Source organism: Lepeophtheirus salmonis, chromosome 9 (assembly GCF_016086655.4).
Source record: "Lepeophtheirus salmonis chromosome 9, UVic_Lsal_1.4, whole genome shotgun sequence".
Lineage (NCBI taxonomy): Eukaryota > Metazoa > Arthropoda > Copepoda > Siphonostomatoida > Caligidae > Lepeophtheirus > Lepeophtheirus salmonis.
This window is the reverse complement of record NC_052139.2, coordinates 9,515,189-9,527,264: the sequence shown is the minus strand read 5'-3', so window position 1 is coordinate 9,527,264 and position 12,076 is coordinate 9,515,189.

Genomic DNA, 12,076 nt, shown 5'->3' with positions numbered 1-12,076 from the left:
TAATGTATTATTCGTTTTATGTCTTTCACAACTTTAGTTCATTGTTTATTAGTATCCATATAAAAAGTTTAAAGCATTTAATACTAAAGGGTGTTTCATCTAAAGGTTTGCAAGGCGAGAAAAAGTACAACGCTACCTTGACTTTATTTCTCGAGCCGATTTTATTCAAAGTTTCTTAAAAAAACAACATAATAACCTAAATTTAACATTTAATCAATAAAATTGCAGTTAGTTCCGACCACACGTTCACAACGTAATGGGAAACGTCCCGCTGGATAAAGTCCGGAATGCCCTCCTTATTTTAGCTCTCAGTGTGTTGTAGGGACATTTATTGAAACCCCGGTAAACAATGACTTTCAGGTTTTGTTTGAAAATAAAGGGGCTTATAACGTGACTCTCGCTGCTAACAACACCAGGAACCATAACTTGTTGTGGGTACTTGAATCGATGGACAGTTGCACGGGCTGCTATGTCAATGTTGTTCACTGAGTTGCTGGGATTCTTCTGGTTTTTATTTTATTTTAGTCAAAAAAGCAGGACTTCCGACGATTTTGGCTGCTTCTGGTCAATCATCTTACAATGCAGGATCTACACTCGAGTAATTCCTGCCTATGTTCTTACTACATATGGAGTGGTACTTGAGTTTATATCCTTCCTCAAATGGGTAAAAGCAGCTGATCTAATAAAACATAATAATATTTTTCCAATTGTCAGAGTTATCATGTTCTTTTTACTTTTATTTTTTTAACATCTCAAAATACCTACGGTTTGCAACCCTATCTAAATATTTACAGTTTGAGGACTCAAAAATTAGAATCCTTTTAGAGGCCATCTAGCCTCACTTATAAAAGTCTGACAATTTTGTACCTAGTGCCATTCAAAAAGCTGACAAAAATCTACAATTTGATGTTTGCTTTGTTTTTTTCTGCGATGAAAAATGTTTTAGCAACAAGAAAAATGGCAAAGGGTTTGCAATCTCCTCCACGTACAATCCAACAAGTGTCTCTTGTTCTGAACAGGATAAATAATGGATTCTTAGCTTTATCAAGAGCTCAGGTTGAGAGAACCATCAAGGCCAAATATCCAGCTCAGGCCATGGCCCTTGTTGTCGTGGCGTCCGAGGGGAGCAACATGCCTCCCTACTTCTTCAAGGCTAACGAGAAAATCAACACAGTCGTATACTATTTCTTGCCATGGTTGAAGAGCATGTTCCCCAGGGGCAACTTTGTGTTTACCCTTGATGGCACCCGGCTACACACGTCCAAGAAGGTGCAGCATTTCTGGAGGGAGCACCATGCTGCTTTCTGATCGACAGAATTCTTACCTTCGTCCTCACACGATGTGAACCCCATGGATTTGGCTGATTGGTGCCTTTAAGAGGTCAAGACGAGCAAGACTTTTCACCCGAATGTCGATGTCCTGAAGGCCGTGATCACAGATGAATGGAACGACATGTCCTCAGTTTTCAATCAAGGCCAGCAGTGCTTCTATTCGTTCCTGTATTGAAGCCATAATTCAGAATTATGGGGAACATATTGAATAAAAAGTGTAGAAAAATGTTAAATCATCAATTTTTGCCTCGAAAGTTTGCCATCAAATTGACAAAAAATAGCAATATGGGGAAGTGCAAATGGTTTCATACATTTTCTCATTTTTGAGTCCTCACCCTGTACAGCCTTACTTAGAAGTACTGAGATGACTATTGAGGGGTAAAACTTTGAAGAAAGAAACAATATGATGTGTATTTATGTACATTGCCATAGAAAACAAATAAACAAGGACGATATGGGTAACTGCCCTTGTATAAACTTTAGCAAGACTTAGTTTTTTGTTTTTTGCTACAATAATTCTTTGTTTGCCTCATTCTATGATTTATGATATGCTGCATTATTGTAAGTAATCACATTAGAACTCTATTTTTTTATTTATTTTTTTGCACAAAAGAGATAATAGATTAGAAAAGAAACAGAAGAAATAAATACTAAAAAATAAACACTAAAATTAATGTGTTTGTTTATTATTTAAAAAAAAGTTTTGTTTCTACACGTTTCTTAGTATATTATGTAGTGACATTAGTTCCTTGAGTAGTGATGTTTAGTCAGGTGACTTTAGTAGGTATTTATTTCCTACTTTTACGTACACTTATAATATAGGTATAAAAATAAATAAGTCAAATAAATATGTGTCATAAAAATGTAGCTTAAATATCTAAAAGGGGCAATGTTCATAATGAATAGGTTTTTTTGCAAAATATGTTAGGGAATGGAAAGAGAAATAAAATTATACAAGGGAATTGTGAATGTCCCAAACACGTTTCGACTTCATTTATGAGGTTTTGCAAAATATATATAGCTATATAATAAAAAGAAGAAGAAAAGTCCTGAAAATTTTGAAAAAAATTCCATTACAAGTCTCAAATAATGACTTTATATTTTTTTAACTATCATTGGTCAGGGATAGTCTTATTGATGTCTATTTCTCTCTCCGCAAGATGTCGCCTTTTATAATACCACAGATGACGTCACTTCATCATTCGTTTTCGTTATCCGTTATACCCTATACAACTTTTTTCTTCGAGGAATTTACAGGGTGCCCAAGCTATTTATGTGGCCACTTTGACACGCTGTCTTGGGCATTGCAGGTCTTAGGCAGATGATTTTTTTGTTTGTTAGATAGCTTATTTAAACTTACACCAATTGAAATAAAGTGAATCAAATCACGAATTTGTTGTTCCTAATATTTGGAAAAGACATTCAGTCCTCCTTGGGATCTGTTCCATGAGCGACAACATAGCTTTTTTTCGAAAACTGGGACTCTGTGAGATGTTCGTTTGCAAACTTAGAAGAGAAATCGAGGCCTCTTGCGGAGTTGGCTCAATGTCACACCTGGAATTAACAGTCTCAAATTGATTCAATACAATTTTGACAACTTCATCTCGACGTACTTTTGGCCTCCAAACTCGGCGGATCTGAATCCTTTTGATTTTTTTGTACAGGGCCCGATCAAACGACAAGGATTAAATAACTTGTAGTTTTCAAGGTTTCTATTAGCAAGGTTAATATATGGTTTAGGGCCCTTAGCTACTCTGTTTAGAAAAGTGACCAGGTTTGCGGCTATGTGTGCTTTTACTTAGGTTAAATATATAGTTAGGGAGAATAATTTATCCCTACATAACTAAATCGATTTTTTTTTATTCTCTATAAAATCGATTTATGATGCATAGGTTGGTCAATTTTGTTTTGGCTGAGTAAGTGTCTTAGGGGTGGTTATGAGGTTTACTTTCGTATATACTTGAAAGCATGTTTGTACGTAGTTTATTTCAATCTATCTCATCATATTAATATGCTTGGTTTTTTGAATTAAATTGAATGGAAAAAAAAAAAAATATATTAAATTTTTTTCTAAAAAATTTCAAAAATCCATAACTATTCACAGATTATTTTTTTTTTAAGTAATTACTTTATTCTCTGTACATTAATTTTATGTGTTTATACATTACAAAAAACACGTAGCAACTTATTCACAAAATATTATTAATTAATTAATATAACAATAGCGAGAATCATTTGTTGTTCACTGTTCAAATAGACGAACAAAAAAAAAAAAAAAGCATGGGTGAATGAAAAAAGATAATAACATCTTAACAAAAATCAACTGAACAATTAAATTAAAACTTTAAGACAATTCCATTTTCATTCATACCGAACCTCTCCATCACTTCGTGGGATCTTAAGAGGAGTCTTTCCAGACTAGTACCCATGCAAAAGTTTTTACTTCTTACGGCGTAGAGAATAAATAGCACTTTAGTTATTAAGTATTCTATTTTGAAGTGAAATCTATTTTTAGGCGGTGAGATTACAAGCCAATCCCCAATCTTTATTTTTGAATTGTAGTATGGCCTCAAAAACTCAGTGGTTATGTATACAATGTTTACCACTTTTGGGCAATACCAAAACATATGTCTTACAGTCTCTAAACTGTACTTAAGGAATGTACAGTCTCTCTCTGTATCTTCACCTCTCAATTTATTTGTAAGATGGGTTGGAGTAGCCATGCTCTAGCGAAATCGCTTTTCTTTTGGGTTCATGAAAGGATAGCAAAATATTTTTATTGAGCTTTTCAGTAGATCTTCCAAAAGTTTACAACTTAATCGAAGGAAGCGTTTACGGACAAAATTAACCAAAGAATCTACAATTTGGCTTTCGATGGTTTTCTTGCAGACACTATATATGATTTCTAACGCCATGTAGGATGAGATTTGGAGCAGGGGTGGGGGCTATAAAACTTTGTATAATAGGAGTTTAACAATATTTTTATTCTGTTAATATGCATGAAGGTCGTTGTTGTGGCATCTGAGGACTAGCTCCACAATTGGCTAATTACTCAAATTCCGAATGCCTTGAAGAATTCATCTCTAGTGTTCAATTTGTGGTTGAAGTTTAATGGTTCGTCTAAGCACAACATAGGAAGAACAGAGTCCAAAATTGAATTCCATGAATTTCTTCCAGTAAGCTCTAACCATACTTGAAGTCTTGAACAGCTCAGCAGGACCCATGAAAATTCTTTTGTTGAATGGTATTCCTTTTCAAATTGTATTTCAAGCATTTTGTCCAAAAATCTGAACAGCTTCTGAGTCTAATCAGCCATGAAAAGTTTAAAGATTTTTAAATGGTTTTTATATTATTTAGACCTATTGCAGCATACTGGTGGCTCTTTGAAAGATAAGCTGGCTTTGACCCCCATATAAATTTTCCCTGGATGATCTGTATTTTGTCTTTAATTTTTTTCTAAATAAGGAGTATAACTGAGTAAGTGGATTACTCGGGGTATTGCGACTGCATTCCATATTTTTACCCTAGCTAATATATTAATATAGTGCCTATCATACTACCATGTAGTACTAGAGTTAGATTCTAGGACTCTCTCTGCATAATTGTTGATACCAATCGCGCCATCCCCTTTTGTTATTGACACAAAAAAAATTACTTAATTTGAGGCAGCCCATAAACCGCCCACCCCCTGCAGATGCCCTTGAATACCTTATTACACTTTTAATACAAAATTATTTCGAAACATTTCTCTTTTTTACGAATAAAAATTACAAGTAAAAAGAACACTTCAATATGACCCTCTGGTTTTCTAGAGACAAGAAGACTTACTCTGCTATTTGTTATGTTGAACCTAAATTATGATCCCCTTTTCAACTGTAACTATATCTATGTAGTAATGGAACTCTGGGACTTGCATTGCCAATCCTTGACATATTCAGAACAAATTCATACTCGAAAAACAACAACTTTGTAAGCTCACCCAATTTTTTATGAATGAAATATGTTTTGTTCCTTTTTTTAAAAGCTTTAGTCAGATGAAGTTGTATCGATTAAATATAAATAGACATATATTGAGTACAATTAATCGATCTGACCTAAGAAATTGAAGTCAATGTACATTCTAACTATGTATGTCTTGTTCTATCTTAGCAACCGATAAGGAACCTATAAGCACATTGAGTTCAAGAGAACAATTATCACAAGCATCCTGTCTAATACGTGAAGCTGAGCAAGAAATATAGAGAAATAACTGTTTTGAGATTAGAAAAGGAAAAAATTTTGTTGCTTCTGTTTTGTTCATTTTTTCCCAAATCATTATTGTAAGGGCTGTCAGTGCTTGGGGATGTTCCAGATCTTGGGTTTTACTTATCATCCTAGGTTCTTGTCTTTAACTTAGAAAATGAAGATAAACTTAGGATTTTCGTATATTTATCTTATATTATTTTCTTATTTGATTCAAACGTATACAGCATACTAGTGGATACAGTCTTGTGCTTTATATTATATACACATTTGAAACTGTTTTAAATATATATGTTTTAACTCATTACGTTAAAAATCAAATACTGAAGACAGCCAAATTGTCAGAAATGGATTTGAAAAATCAAAGTAACTATAGAAATATTAATTAAGTTTAGCTTAGGATAAAGCCTTGATTATATTTGATGAAATTACTGATAGAAAATTAAAACATGATTGTTTAAAAAACATGTGGTTCTAGGTAAATAAAATAACTGTTGGACAGTTTCTTTTTTTGTAGGCAGTATTGGAATTTTTTTTTTTTGAATTTTGATATATTTTCACAATTTTTCCGTGCTTTAAAATGTGAGAAGCTCGAAAATCATTTTTGGACTCTAAGAATGGCCTGTAGCCTACCTTGGCAAAACTGATTTACACTGCCAATGCTTACCCCCAAAAATTATGAATTGTGAAATAATATACAATACTGATGATCATTTAGGACTATCTGACAACATATTACTACATTCGAAAAAGAACAAATATATGTAGATATATTGTTTAAAGCTATATAATATGTTTAGTTTGTTTGTGAGAGGCATAAAGTTTAGTAGTATTTTGTGTGTTCAAAATAATTTGCATTAAATTTGGTGTAAAAAATAAAATTAAGTACTTCAAAACATTTTGAAATTTGGACCGTGGCATGCATTGAAACTGTTCTAAGTAAAAAAAAAATATATATGTATATATATAGATAGATGAATCGTCGCAGGAGTATCGCTAATGAGCTATTTACAGATGTCAATGATGATCCTGATTTCCTCAAGATTGTCATAATTGGTGACAAATCATAGTTATGATATCATAGCCAAGATTCCTGGACTTACAGCAAAAAATTGCCGAAGTCGCGACATACTTATAAGCACAATGCCACTCATAAACAAACCAAACATATTATATAGCTTTAAACAATAAATATTTTTCGAATGTTGTAAAATAAAAAATCTTGCATACCAAATATACGTTACCAGCGAAATTGAAAAGTAACCTTACTTTTTATCCACACCTCGTACATCGTTGGATGGTTTTTTCCTATTTCAATCATTCCACATGTCGAAACACAATTTATCTTCAGGAGTTCACAGTTGTCCACATCATCTTACAATAAAAGAATATTAATAAATAACAAATGTATTCTGAGAAATAATGAAAGTTAAATGCTCAGTGCACAATCAATTAGCGAATATCATTCAATTCCATTGAAATTACGCATATTATACGGAAATTCCAATTACTCGTATCTACAAAACCAAGTACATAGTATTATTTTACCCTGATTACATGCATATCATAAAACCATTATTTAATATTTCCCCAAAATATGTACTTGTATATATATTTAAACATAAAAAAACCCTCTTTGATAAAATTTAATAACCAAAAATATAAAGTGAATATTTTGAACATATTCACATTTGTTTTATATAATATGTAGATTGTAGATATTATGTACTTACAAAATAAGGCAATCTACATTAGACTGTTCAGTTTTAGGGTGAATATTTTTCCCCCTCTGCAAAAAATAAATAAACTTTTCAGTTGAGAAAAATAAAACAAAATGACTTGGGCAAAGTTTTGAACATCTTAGGCTATTTTAGGTGTGGTATTAATGTGTAGTAGCGTCAGTTCTTATTTAGGACTGAAGTTCCTGTCCAAATCGGTTCTGTATATCAGTCCAAAGAACTTATGTAAGTTCGGTCCTCGATGACGTCACTCAACTTTATTTCTTATTTTTTCAACCAGTTCTAAGATTGGCTGGACCAAATAAATAAGGACTGATCCAATACTAGGTACAACCCATTTGAAGAAGACAATTTAAAAAGGAATCCGGAGTTCCTATACGGCTTGGGGAAGAAGATCAAATCGATGAATAACTTCTCTATGACTCCTAAAACCATTAGGAATGCAACAAAGGGCAACTTGGGATTTTCCCAATTTTTTATTATTGAAAATAAAAAAATGTTTGAAGTATTTATAAAGCAACCTCTCGAGGTCACATTTTGCTGCCCCATCTTGTATATTTTTAAGTATTTGATTCATCCAGTAAGAATATTGTTTTTAAACCTTTCAGATGTATAAGACTTTCTCAAAGAGTTACTATTACCTTATTTTATCAAAGATAATGTTCCTCATTTTTTGTTCTACAACTATTACTTCAATTATGTTAAATTACTCGCATTATCTATTGTCTGTCTGTCTGTGAAGGACTCATTCTTAATAGCGAAAACGCGCAGCTACAGCTGAGCGCGTCATATATATATATATAATATGAATGTCACTTTAGATTAGGTTTTGTAACGAGAGTGTGTATCTAATGCCTAGCACGTAATATTAAAAAACGAACGGGAAGTACATATAAATATTGGCTTTTAAATCCTTAGCATTTTTAGCGACCGAGTATTTTTGTTGATTTGGCAACCTGAGCAATGTTTTTATTTTTTTACGCTGTGAAAATTATTCTTTAATTCTTGAGAAGAGAACATCTATGCATGAGTAACTACGTTTGAATTTGTTCATGAAAAATGGAGAGTAACCTTGTGCATTTGATAAGGACTTATCTTGTAGATTAATAAAAAAATGTATGATGTTCTTTATAACTATTCTCAATGCTTGTGTTTGATCAAACAAGAAATTTGAAAATCATAGAAAACTTTTTTGACGAAAAAAAAAGGAGAGAGAGGATTGCTTCCCTGGGAAACAATTGATTTAGCTTCACATAATCAGATGAGATTCAAAATATAATATTTATATCCTTTAATTATTTTTTGATATGAAGATCATCTGTCCTATTATATTTTCTTGTCCTTGAAATCCATACACTATTATGACTATTTAAACATTAAGATATTGCAATGATTAATTATGAGTGAACATCTTATCAGTAAAAAATCTTTTTAATAAAATAAGGAGTCAAAGATGTTCTCAATGATTTGTAATTTCTATGTTTTATCAAAGATACAGTTCCATCTTTTTGTTTAACAACTATTAGTTCAACTTTATTACATTATTTTTGATAACAGCACCTAGAAGTGAAGAAAATTTGTCTATAGACTAAGACTGAGAAATATTGGTACATATTTTTGGATTTATAAAAAACTGTGAATACATGGTGGGGATTTTAAACCCGGAAAATTGAAGGATCATATAGATTACAATTTATTTCCCAAAATTAATTCATCTATTTAAAATCTTTTGCTCTTTACATAACAGGGTCCATATTGAAGTAAATCACGCAAACTAACCGCCTCCAGCTTCAACCAAACCCTCTAACCTGACCCTGAAACTGACCAAAATGAGGACCTCGTTGTCTATGTTGGCCATTTCCTTCGAGAATATAATCCCGTAAGGATTCAATATTGTAAAGTGCTACATGTATTTTTGGAATTTCTCTAAAAAAAAAACCACACATAATAGCCCAAGAGGTTCAGATCAAGCTACCTAGAGGCCACATTTGATCCATTCCTGCAGGGCCTTCAGAAAGTCTGGAGTGCGTTTTTTCCCGCTCAGAACTATCATAAGTCTTTTTTGCAGTGGTTCTCGACCTATCAAACTCCTTGGCAACATTGCAAACAATTCAGTTTTGTTAGCTAAATCTAATGAACACACTTTTATAAACATTGATCTCAGAGTTGCCAGATATTGAAGTGTAAACTTCTAAATAACTAAATTTCGGTCAACGGTCTGAGATCGCGATCTGGACCGACAAGTTAGTCCAAAATGTTCCGGAAAAAATTACTCCAGACTGAACTGACCAAATTATTCAATCTTGGACCGATCTCAACACTAGTAGGTAAATATTACTACATATACATACAGGTAAGTAGACCGTATATATTTTTTCTATTTCTTTTCCATCCTGCTGATCACGCATAACAATTTTTTTTTAGGAAGGAACTTGATTTACTTCATCTGTTTAATGAAGTTTTGTTGTTTTTCTGACTCTAGCGAGCTAATTATCATTAAATACTGTTAATTTGTATATATATTTATGTACATTCTACATATTTGTTATTTTAGAATTTTTTTATCTTCCTTCGGTTCGTTCCTCTTCGTACGCCCCAGTGATTTAAAACCTCAGGTAGAGAATAATCAGTGAATTTTAAATGATTTCAATAGTTCCAATACTTGTATGTTAGGACGGATTGTTCTTTTTATTTTTCCAATATCGAGTAGGCTACGAATGGAAAAGTTGTCATATAGTAGGGAAATAACCTAGCTACAAATTTCCTTCTTTCTGTGATGTTGTTATTAAGTTGCTATTCAAGTTTGAAAAAAGGCACACGTTATTCGATATTATTATAGTTGATAAAACTTTCTTAGAAAAATGTGTAGTAAAATAATGTTTTGCAAAATATTTGGTTTTGTTTATTTCTAGAAAAGGGAAAAAAAATTTAAAAAAAATTAAGATTAATTAATTTAAATGATCCGCATATAGTACGAATATTTTTTCTGTGCGCCAAAGATTACCTGCCTTTTGAAATATTGCCATCAGAAAACTGCCCTCAGGAAAATTGTCATGAATGGAATAATTGCCTGCAATTATATTGTGCTTATGTTGATTCAGCTACTTATCTGTTCCATCTACATATAGTTATGACAAGTGGGAAGGGAACCCAATGGCTGATTTCCTTCCATCAATTTTGAGTATTTTTTATAATTTCCCAATGAACTTCCCCTTCAAAATTTAAATTTCCAAATTTTTTGGATTTTTTCCACTTTTCTTTTGGTCAAAAGGATATTCTTCAAAAAATTTATGCTCTACCAAAATTTTTATAAAAATATTTTATACCCCCCTCAACGGCCTGTTGTTTCATAATTATATACTTTGCCCTCCCCAATTGAAAATGCATTTAATCACTAGTGGATCTGCCCCATCTATGGATCCCTTGATGGTTTTCTGTCTGCAGATGGGTGACGATAAAATTATGAGGGGGGGGGCAGTCTCTTCTTTTTTCTCAAACTACATACACAACCCAGACACACAAAATTTGTATAGGATACCCATGGTACCTCTAAACAGGTTAAACACTACCATCGTCAGTTAAAAGAACCCCCTATATGCTCCACATCAATGGGATGTGCAGTATAGTCTTAGATCCTCAAGGGTGATTAAAAACCACCATCGTCACCTTAACAACCATTAAAGATGCCTTAAGTTGTGATTTTTAATGTCTTTTTTCCAAATATTTTTTATTCTTTTACCCTTGTCAGATATGTTTTATATAAGTATGAATGTTAAATGATAAATATTTTTGCAGATGGGAAATTTATATACGGATCCTTTTATGGGTCTGCCTCTTGTGTAGATGAGACCGATTGGAAGATAAATCAGTACATATAGATATAATTGCGGGCAACTTCCCGCAGATGACATTTTTCCATTAATGCCCATTTTCCTGTGGTTAATCTTCCCAGAACCATTTTTTTAATATCTTCAGATAGGCATAATTTAAATAAAATATCTCTTTTCCCTCCAGATTGGAACTTGAGAAAATAACCTGATGAATATTTTTTTAAAGATTAGATAAATGTCTATCAAAATAACAAACAACGTTTCTTTTCTTTAAAAAAAAAAAACCTTTATTGACAAAATAAATAATTTTTGTCTATTGTCAATTTTTGGTCTAAAGTTAAAGATGAAATTGTGGAACAATAAACTTTGACATAGGTTATTTTATACCACATGATAACTTTTTGGCAATAAGCATAATTTAAATACTAAAAAGTTGAAATACAAACCACCCTAATGTAGTTGGCTGCTCTTTTAGTATTTTCTTGTTCCATTTCTCCTATTGAGTTGATGTGGAGCTGTTATTATTATTACTTTTTTTTTGTTAATGCCTGCATTTTTTTTTTCAAAGGATCGTTATTTTTTATTAAACTGAGTAGTTAATATTAATGGTTTGTACATACTCTAGAAAAGTTTTAAATGCTTAACTCCCTCAGAGATTTTTAAGAGCTAAAGGATTCGACATTTCACTGTTTTTCGTGAAGGCATGTCTCATGATAGATAAAATATTATGGCAGGTGTTTCAACATCATCATGGTTCATACCCACACAAAAAATATTACATTAAACATCCTTACATATATAAATATCTTTGAGGAATATATTTTACAAACTTTTAATCAGAAATTGACGACGTGTTTGATTAAAAGAAAACTGATTATTGAGTTAAATAAAAACGAACAAAGAAGTTTGAAGTTAAAAAACAATGACTTGGTGC